This window comes from Daphnia magna, linkage group LG6 (assembly GCF_020631705.1).
Source record: "Daphnia magna isolate NIES linkage group LG6, ASM2063170v1.1, whole genome shotgun sequence".
NCBI classification, from domain to species: domain Eukaryota; kingdom Metazoa; phylum Arthropoda; class Branchiopoda; order Diplostraca; family Daphniidae; genus Daphnia; species Daphnia magna.
In genome coordinates this window covers 2,292,279-2,300,805 of record NC_059187.1, presented here as the reverse complement: position 1 = coordinate 2,300,805, position 8,527 = coordinate 2,292,279, and the positions used below count along the sequence as shown (strand labels likewise).

Below are 8,527 nucleotides of genomic sequence, written 5' to 3'. Positions count from 1 at the left end.
ACGTTTTCATCTACGAAAACAACAGCCTTAATCATCAGTAAATTTTCTATGCATTTGAAAGATGAAGTCTTAACACTGAACTATCTTTATGTTATCACGAATGTATTAGTTGGTGATTATATGATGGGCCTTATAGACAGCGTAGAACGACATGATTGGCGTAATTGGCAAGCATTAAAAAATCGGGCAACCATCTGACATTTTAAATCGAATTGAAAACTGTATCATTAAAAATTGCGAATCAATACAAAATGACTGCCCAAAATCTGTTCCTACTTCTCTGATACGTGAGTTTAAATAGAGCATTTAATTGATTTCAAACTATGTGTTGCCGTATCGGTGAAAATGTATCACATTACATATTAACAGTAGATTATCTTTTTTTTTTTTACTAGTATATTCCCCCAACCCCTCAATTCAATCTATAATTAAATTCTTTTCTGGCAGTCCAACACCGTGTTAAGTCCACATATGACTTGCGTATAGGGACGCATGCGTAAGCCGATGAGAACGAAATAGCTGGGGACATAGCTGTTATTTTTTGAAAAAATTCATTTTCTGTGTTATATTATAAGTTAACTCATGATTGAACATTGTTGATAAATAAACAAAGCTTCGTTTTAATTCGTTGTCATTTTTATCAAGAAAATATTTTTGTAAAATCAGAAATAGAGGCATAGATCCGGACTTGGCAGTTTGGCCCCAAGACTGATTTTGTAATAAGACTTCCTTCAATATCTGTAATTTTACTTGATTTTGTGATTTACATACATTTCATTACGACAAAAGCTACTACTTTAAAATGTATGCCACTATCAGAAAACTCCCCGGCACCCGAAAGGAATTCCTTCCGTCAAAAGTGTCATCGATAACCGGACACCGGCCAGCTTTAAACCGCGTAGTTCAGCAAAACCCAGCAAGGACGTTTGCCCCAATAAGGCAGAGGGACAGGAGAATAAGATACAGGGTTTAACTTCAATCAGCCCGAAGCCTGTGTAAAGAGATCGCCCACCCAACGACTATTCGAAGCCGTCCGCCATGGAATCCATGCACCACGATAGAACCAACTCCCGTCCTTTTATCAAGCCCCTACCAGGGAACCAAAAAAGCCCTCAGGCATTTTCAACGAAAGCCTTTTAAGGCCAGACCAATCTCCATAGCCACGCCAAACCTTTCTTCATTGATTTTCGCCCAGTGAAGTCCGCCAATCCCGAGCAAGCAGTCAAGAAACGGGATGATCAGCCCCCATTTCCCTGGTGGATTACACATTCGGGATGAACCTGTGCGTGATGAGATCGTAGAGATCCCTGAGGAAGCGGCCGAAATGCCAGCCGGATCGGCGGATCGTGGATTGATCAGCAGCGAAGGGAAAACGGTGGTTGTTGATCCGATATTCTATCTGACGGAGCCGGATGAGGGGAACATGCTGGAAAAACAGGGGAGGTTGCTGTAAAGCAGCCGGATGTATAGATGCATCTGAAGCCACCGGGAACCCAGCGATGTTCCAGAGATGGTGGAGAAGAGCCAAAGAATCTTCAGGAAATGGCGTGAAACGAGTATGATCAGCAGATATGTGTGTTTGTGTTTAATTTCGCAGACATGTGAATTGCACTCTTATTTCGCTTGTAAAAGAGCTGTTCTGTCGGTTTAAAACAATAAAATTCGAATCACAAATAACGTGTTTTCTTTTTCTTTTTTAATTAACGAAAATTCAATAAAAGTCTAACATGCATGACATTAAACTTTACGCTGAATAAGACAACCTACTAGCTCAAAAGCTTTCAAATGCCCTAAGACAGAAGTGAATCAAAACAATTAATCAAGGTAATATTCCAAACCCTCAAAATCAGCAGGTGCCGTATACACATATCGATTCCGACGTGTATATCGCCGTGACTTTGACTTATATAAACCATAATAATAAATCCACGTCCATAACCTAAATTTGGATTTTTCAAACCCCGAGCTTATTCATTTAACAGTGTAATCAGGCATGGACAGGTGTATGGCCTTATGTAGGACACGTCCACGAATGAATGAATAATTTTTCGTGAGTACAGCAGGTTAGCCCCCATGCAAAAAGAAAAAAGGAGCCTCAATCAACTGCACCTCGTGACGATATCGTTCGAGAAATTGTGAGATCGTCCTTGGCAAGCGACTGTGGCCTCTAAGGGGTTGGCACATTATTTCATTGGCACAAGGTTGAAATTGATGCTACACAATTGGTGCATTTATCCTTGACGAGAATAAGAGCTACCCTGCGGTGGGATCCTGGTTTCCATGTTTCAATTAGAATATTCCCGTATATGAAATATGCGGTGACACAGGCGTATCCCCCCGTCCCACGCATGTTGACTTCGTGCGCAACTGTTGCACGAACCTGTCCCGAGATGTCCTTGTCACACACTTCCGAAAATCCCCCCTTTGCGTGTGTATCGGTCGAATGAAATCCAAGCCTTGTCGCAATTTTAAACAGAGCCGTTAATCACATTATTCACTTGAGCAATTGAAATGCAAGTGACCACCGCATTGATTATTCTCTTTTTTTCGAATGATTTCGACGCTTTTTTAGTCATGGATCTGGTGATGTATGAAAGGGTATAAAACGTGGTTTCGCTGAACGTCGATTCAATGACAAAGCTCAAACTCCATGATTTGAGACACAACATTTGCATTTCTCCGGTAAATATTCGTATCGTTGAAGATGCAACAATTGACTCCGTGGATAACTGTCGTTATTTCATTCTACGGTGCCCAGATGACCGTGACCCGTTTGCACTTTTTTCTTATAAAATTTGCCTGTACGTTTGCTGAATTTGACTTTTGATTTTCAGATGGCCAGTTCAAGCTTGAATTCAAATTCAACTGAATTCAAAGCAACTCCTATTCTATTCAGATCTGCTGCCCCCTTTCAACGATCGACCTCGATTAGCTTCCGGCCAAGAAAAATGTTGCAGCTAATACCGAAAAGCCTAGCACCCGAAATTCATCAAATCGAAATGGTCGACGAGAAAGTAAAATCCCTGAGAAGGAAAACAGACGGTGGTAAGAGAAAATGACAAGGAAAATGGCTAGCAGAAGTCGTTACAAAAAGAATGCAACACAAGCAAAGGATAGTGACGAAAGTGATAGCGATGAGAGCGACAGTGCAGCGAACGACGTGCTGATTAACGGCGTCGAGAAAGTTGACGAGCGTCCAACCAAGAGCCAAACCGTTGCCTTAGCATCCAACTCGTTTCTGGTAGCTCATTTCGGCTACAGCGAAGCTGTGCACGCCGGCCAATTGATTATCGTCATCCCAACTGACGTGTAGCAAGCCAACCTATTGCAGGAATTGATTGATGCTGATCGGATATGGAAATCAATTATTTATTTGACCGAGTTATAATTAGGAGAAAAACATTAGAGAGGTGTAATACTACAATTTAGAGATCTTATACGATACAAACCAGATGCTGTTTTTCTTTGACATCTGTTTTAGCACCGGAGAGAAATTTTGTTATTGTTTTTACCTGTCTTTTCTGAACAGGTATTGAAGAAGTGACTTGTACGTAGTTTATAGCTTGTTATCAAGCCAAACTGTGAGGCTCAATAAAATTTCTAAACGTCCTCCTTATGGCCTCCTCGGTGTGACTGTCGGTCGTCTCTCAAAATAGTTGAAAAAAGCATGTTTTGTGTGAGTTGCAAGATCTAATGACTTTGGTGAGGCATGACACGTACTACAAACTCTGCCTTTCTGCACAATCGACTATGTCTGGCTAGGTCGTAAGCGAATCGTTTGGGGAGCATAGAATCACGTCGTCCGTTACGTGTGAGCGTGTAAGTAAGGATTCCTATTCAAACAGCCACGGAGCCGAAACGCAGACTGCAATAAATGAAAATGCTATGACCTGCTGCGATTATCAGTATGAAACGTTATCGCTTGTCACATAACATGATTGTAAAGTGGGGATCTTTAGGGATCAACACTTGTTTCTAGCTACTTCTAATACCAGTCCGATAGGAAATGTTTCAGAGTCATTGCCGGTGGATGACTCTTGATTTTTAAAAGATAGTCATAACAGCCCCCAAGTAATTAAGATAACAATCAAGGCAAATAATTTAACTTAATACAGCTGTAACCAACATATGATTTAATATAAGACTATACAATCTAAATTAAAACTCAACACTCTGCTGCTTACTGAGGTAGTCCAAACAAAATAGTGCGAGTTATAGCGTACCCAGGCTTTCAGATATTTCCCCAAGAGGCTAATAACGAAATATTTCCAAGTCAGATCATTTTATGATAGGAAGCGAAATTGCTGGGTTAGATCACGAGATGTTATCAGTGGCCCCGACAACAACATCAACAAGCCCCCAAAGCGGCCTATATAAATGCAGTGTAACACAGTTGTGCTCCAGGTCATTTTCAAGGGTTGCTTCCATCACCTGATCCAGGGTGATGTTTTGGCTTCTTTTAATTAAAGCAGAAATTTTTTAAATCTTGAAATCATTTTTCCCTCCTTAATTTTGTTTTCTGCTTTAGCATCTGCAAAAATCTTCACAAACATGGCCAAGGCATTGTCAATCGTTACAAGAATATTTTGACTATTAACCATTAATTACGATCCTTTAAATACTTTTATTTAAAGATTACCTGTCGTAACACTTGTACGATCATTGGTTTCATTGCTTTGCTTGGCATGAACGATGCTTACGTCATCCAGACACGAACTTTGCAGCGAGGTATACCCTCCATTAATCTTTCATTTTCGACACCTTGTTTCAACCCAATAAATATTTTTCCCCATATGCCAATTAGTGTTGAAAGATCGAAGCACGAATCCGCCAAAGAAGGCGTTGCTCCCTTGATACAGCCGATGGAAAAGCTATTTACACAACAACTGAATGCGTTGTGACAGGTACCCATCCTTTTAGTTATTTCCAGCACGTATTCTGCCATTTAACTCTGATGTTTTAAATCACGGATTATAACATTTCCTAATTTCAACCGCTAATCTCGTCGAATCAATGGATTTGACTGCCTTTATTGTATTGCCGGGGACTTTTTCATTACGCTTGCGGTGGATGGATCGAAATATCCGATCCCCGACTCTAAATCACGCTGGATTCAGTTCGACATTTTGCGCGATGAGTTGACCGAAATCCTCAAAGGTCTGTACATTGTCTTAACGTAAAACACATGTTTGTTAAATTAGAAAATGTTCGTTGTTGATTTTCATTTAAAATTCAAACATTTGACGCACTCAGTCATGTTTGCGCGAGAAATAACCCAAATTGATGCCATCCCCGTTAACACTTGCCGCGATATATGTTCTGCTTGTTTCCGACACCGGTAAATTATTTCTTTAAAAACACGGTTAAAAACAATTATCTCAACTGTCATTGTTTACAGACCCCATCAAATTATTGGCCTCAAACCGCTGACTGATCTCTTGGCTCTTTTCGGAAATTGGCCCATGACTCAAACACCTGGGATGAGACTACGTTTGACTGGAAGTTGGCCACTGTCGCCGGCCGCCGATTGTAGCAGCGCAATTACTTCACGCAAAGTTCTTCAACTACCTCTGACTCTGAAAACACTGAGTCAAAGCACTATCTACGTAAAACTGCCAAGATTTTGATTTATTTCTTTTTCTTTATGAAACGTAATTTATCTATCAAACTGGATTGATCAAAGTTCACTGGCTTTGCCTCGTTCTATCCTGGTTAATTCTATCTGGCTCCCCGAAATCATGTCGGCCTATTCCCCTTAACATCACCGGTGCCGCCCGAACCATTTTCAGATTACCTGGCCACAGCGGTGCCACCGATGCACAAATCGGCGCTGATGTGTTAGCCATGTGGACCTTTGAATCCGAATTAGCCAAAGTAATTTCGGTTAACAAATTCATTTATGTAACGAAACGATGATTAATTGTTTTCGTATTGATTATAACACCGCTGAAGACCGTCGTAACATCACTCGCCTATACAACCCCTTGTTGGTTGGCGAAGTTGAGATGGACCGACCAGCGTTCCAACCACCACCAAAAACAACGGAAAGGTTTGCTTAATTCTTTATTTATCTTTACTGGCAAAAGTGCAATGTATCATTTAACTTTTTGCTTATGCAGGTCAACTGGGAGAATATCTGATCAACATCTATAATTTAGCTGGTATTACGGTGCAGTGTATCATCAACTGAGCGCCATTATCGTCACCGAAACGGAATACTTGTAGAAACTGGTCGCTCTTCTAGATGTCACACCAACCCCCACAATTGGTAGGTTAAATTACAACATCCTATATCAGTGAGTAACTAATTGTGATTTGTCCTTCTGCCAATTACATTCACTGGCGATTCGTCAAGGATTTGGGAGGTTACACCACTCAGGAAATGATCGTTTAGCTTTCGCCTTCTCCAGCGTTTTGTACGGCACTAAGCCAACCTGAAGCTGGTTTGTTCCAATACTCTTCGAAATGAGAATGAAACCTAAATATAATGAAATAATAACTAGGTCGACGACATTACGCTAATCCGGGCAAACAACTTGGTCGGGTTCTGCAACCGTGCCAAGTACGTCGAAAGAGCTTTCGATGAAGCCGCAAAAACCCGGTATTTTGAGATTATCTGAGCGGGCGTACTATACGGTAGTAACCAATTTTAATTCAAATAACTTAAAAACTATGTGTTTTAATAAAAACGATAGCATAAGTTAGTGAACCTCGATTAATTTGAGGATCTAAATCATAACTTTTTTAAAAGTTATATCTACGTTTTTGATTAGGGAAAAACAAAATCACACCAAAAAAATCAGGCTTATTTTGAAGTCCGACTTCTTCTCCCTAAAAGCCAGGTCTACAATTTCGACTTGGAATTTGATTAAAAATTAAATTTAAACGCTGATTAAGAATAAAATATTAGTTTTCCCATTAATTATAAACCTTTTGAAAACAAACGCAATCAAAGTGGTTTTAGCCCAACCGCTCAAATATTAGACTACAAGTCTCATCCCTAGTGATTTAAGTGTGACTATTTTCAAGACCACTCTAATGATCGCCAACTTGAAAACGCCGAAACTTCGGTTGATGATGCCACTTGGATGGATACAGACACGAAAGCCATCGCACGTGAGAAGAGCTGATTGCATGAGTGAATTTGTTGATTACCCAGATTGGATTCAAGGACAAGGCTGCTCTCGAGGCCTACTATGACGGGAGTAACTTGACATTATTTAATTTTACGACCTAAGAATGCTTTCATTGAAAGTTCAATTCCAAACGTCAATTTTATTCACCCTGATTCGTGCAGTTGAGCAGCTACTAGCCCCACGACACACTTCCAAGACGTGCAGAACGCCAATTCTTTCCTGAACAAAAAAGATTTCCTGAGCTCTACGAAGGCCGACTGATCATAGCAGAATCGGAACACATCCTTCCATCGTGAACGCCTTCTACGAGCCTCAGTTGGAACTCCAATCAGGCAACACGAACACTCTCTCCCCTTTCCCTAACTTTTAGACGTTTAGTAACAATTTGGCCGGGTCATTGATCTTAACTTTTGAAAAACAAAAAAACTAACTTTCCCCGCCGGTATTTTGCAACCTCGCTTTCTAGATTAGGTCGTCTGGCGTAAATCAAAATTCACGTTTAACACGGTCTTAATTTTCTACTTGTTACAACCCCCTTATTTAAATTACACAGGAGCACTGGATTACGGAGGCATTGGAAGCGTCGTTGGTCGTGAAATCACCCACGGCTTTGATGATCAAAGTTATTATTGTCACTATGACGCTTAAAAACCTAGTACTAGATTGACAAGTTGTACTTTGTACAAGGTCTAATAAGTGACAAGTAAGGTAACACGGCCAACTAGTGGACTCCCACGAAACTTTGGCTAACTACCTGGAACGTGCCCAATACTTTATTGATCAATTGCACCAGCCTTCCCAGTGGCTTCGCGTAAGTGTCTCTTCCTTTCTGTCATTTTTGTTTCTACAGTAAGATTTGGTTTGCGCAACCTAATTTAATTTATCTGCATTGGTGAGTTTAGGTTAACGGTGTGACAACTCAGGGTGAGAATATCGCTGACTAACGGAGTTCTGCGTGAAGCTTATCGCGCTCACAATTTCTACGTGGCGGCCAATGGAGTTCAGGCCTCTGTTGCCCTGGTTTGGAACAATTCGCATCAGATCAGGTACTTTTCCTACCTACGCCAATCTGTAGTGCGGAGTTAGAAACGCCCGAACGTCTCAAGTCCATATCTTGACGGATCCGCACAGTCCGAGCAGGTTCCGCGTTATTGGCTTGCTCTCCAGCAACGAGGGTTTCGCCCGCGAATTCAATTACCCAGCCGGAAGCCCAATGAACCGCGTCGATCATTGCATTTTGTGGTAAAATCAGTCTGTCTTCTTTTTTTTTTTCTTTGGCTGTTGACATTTACCCATCCGATCCTGATGAAACAATAAAACAATTTACCTTATGCGTAAAATCCAAAACACAAAATATGTCAATTGAAAATGCTAAATAAAACAATGCAAGT

At 40.8% G+C, this 8,527-nt stretch overlaps 1 pseudogene; it reads left to right on the top strand.

Annotated features, from left to right (window-relative positions):
- The first annotated feature begins 5,255 nt into the window (after nt 1-5,255).
- LOC123473751 lies at nt 5,256-8,527 on the top strand (annotated as a pseudogene).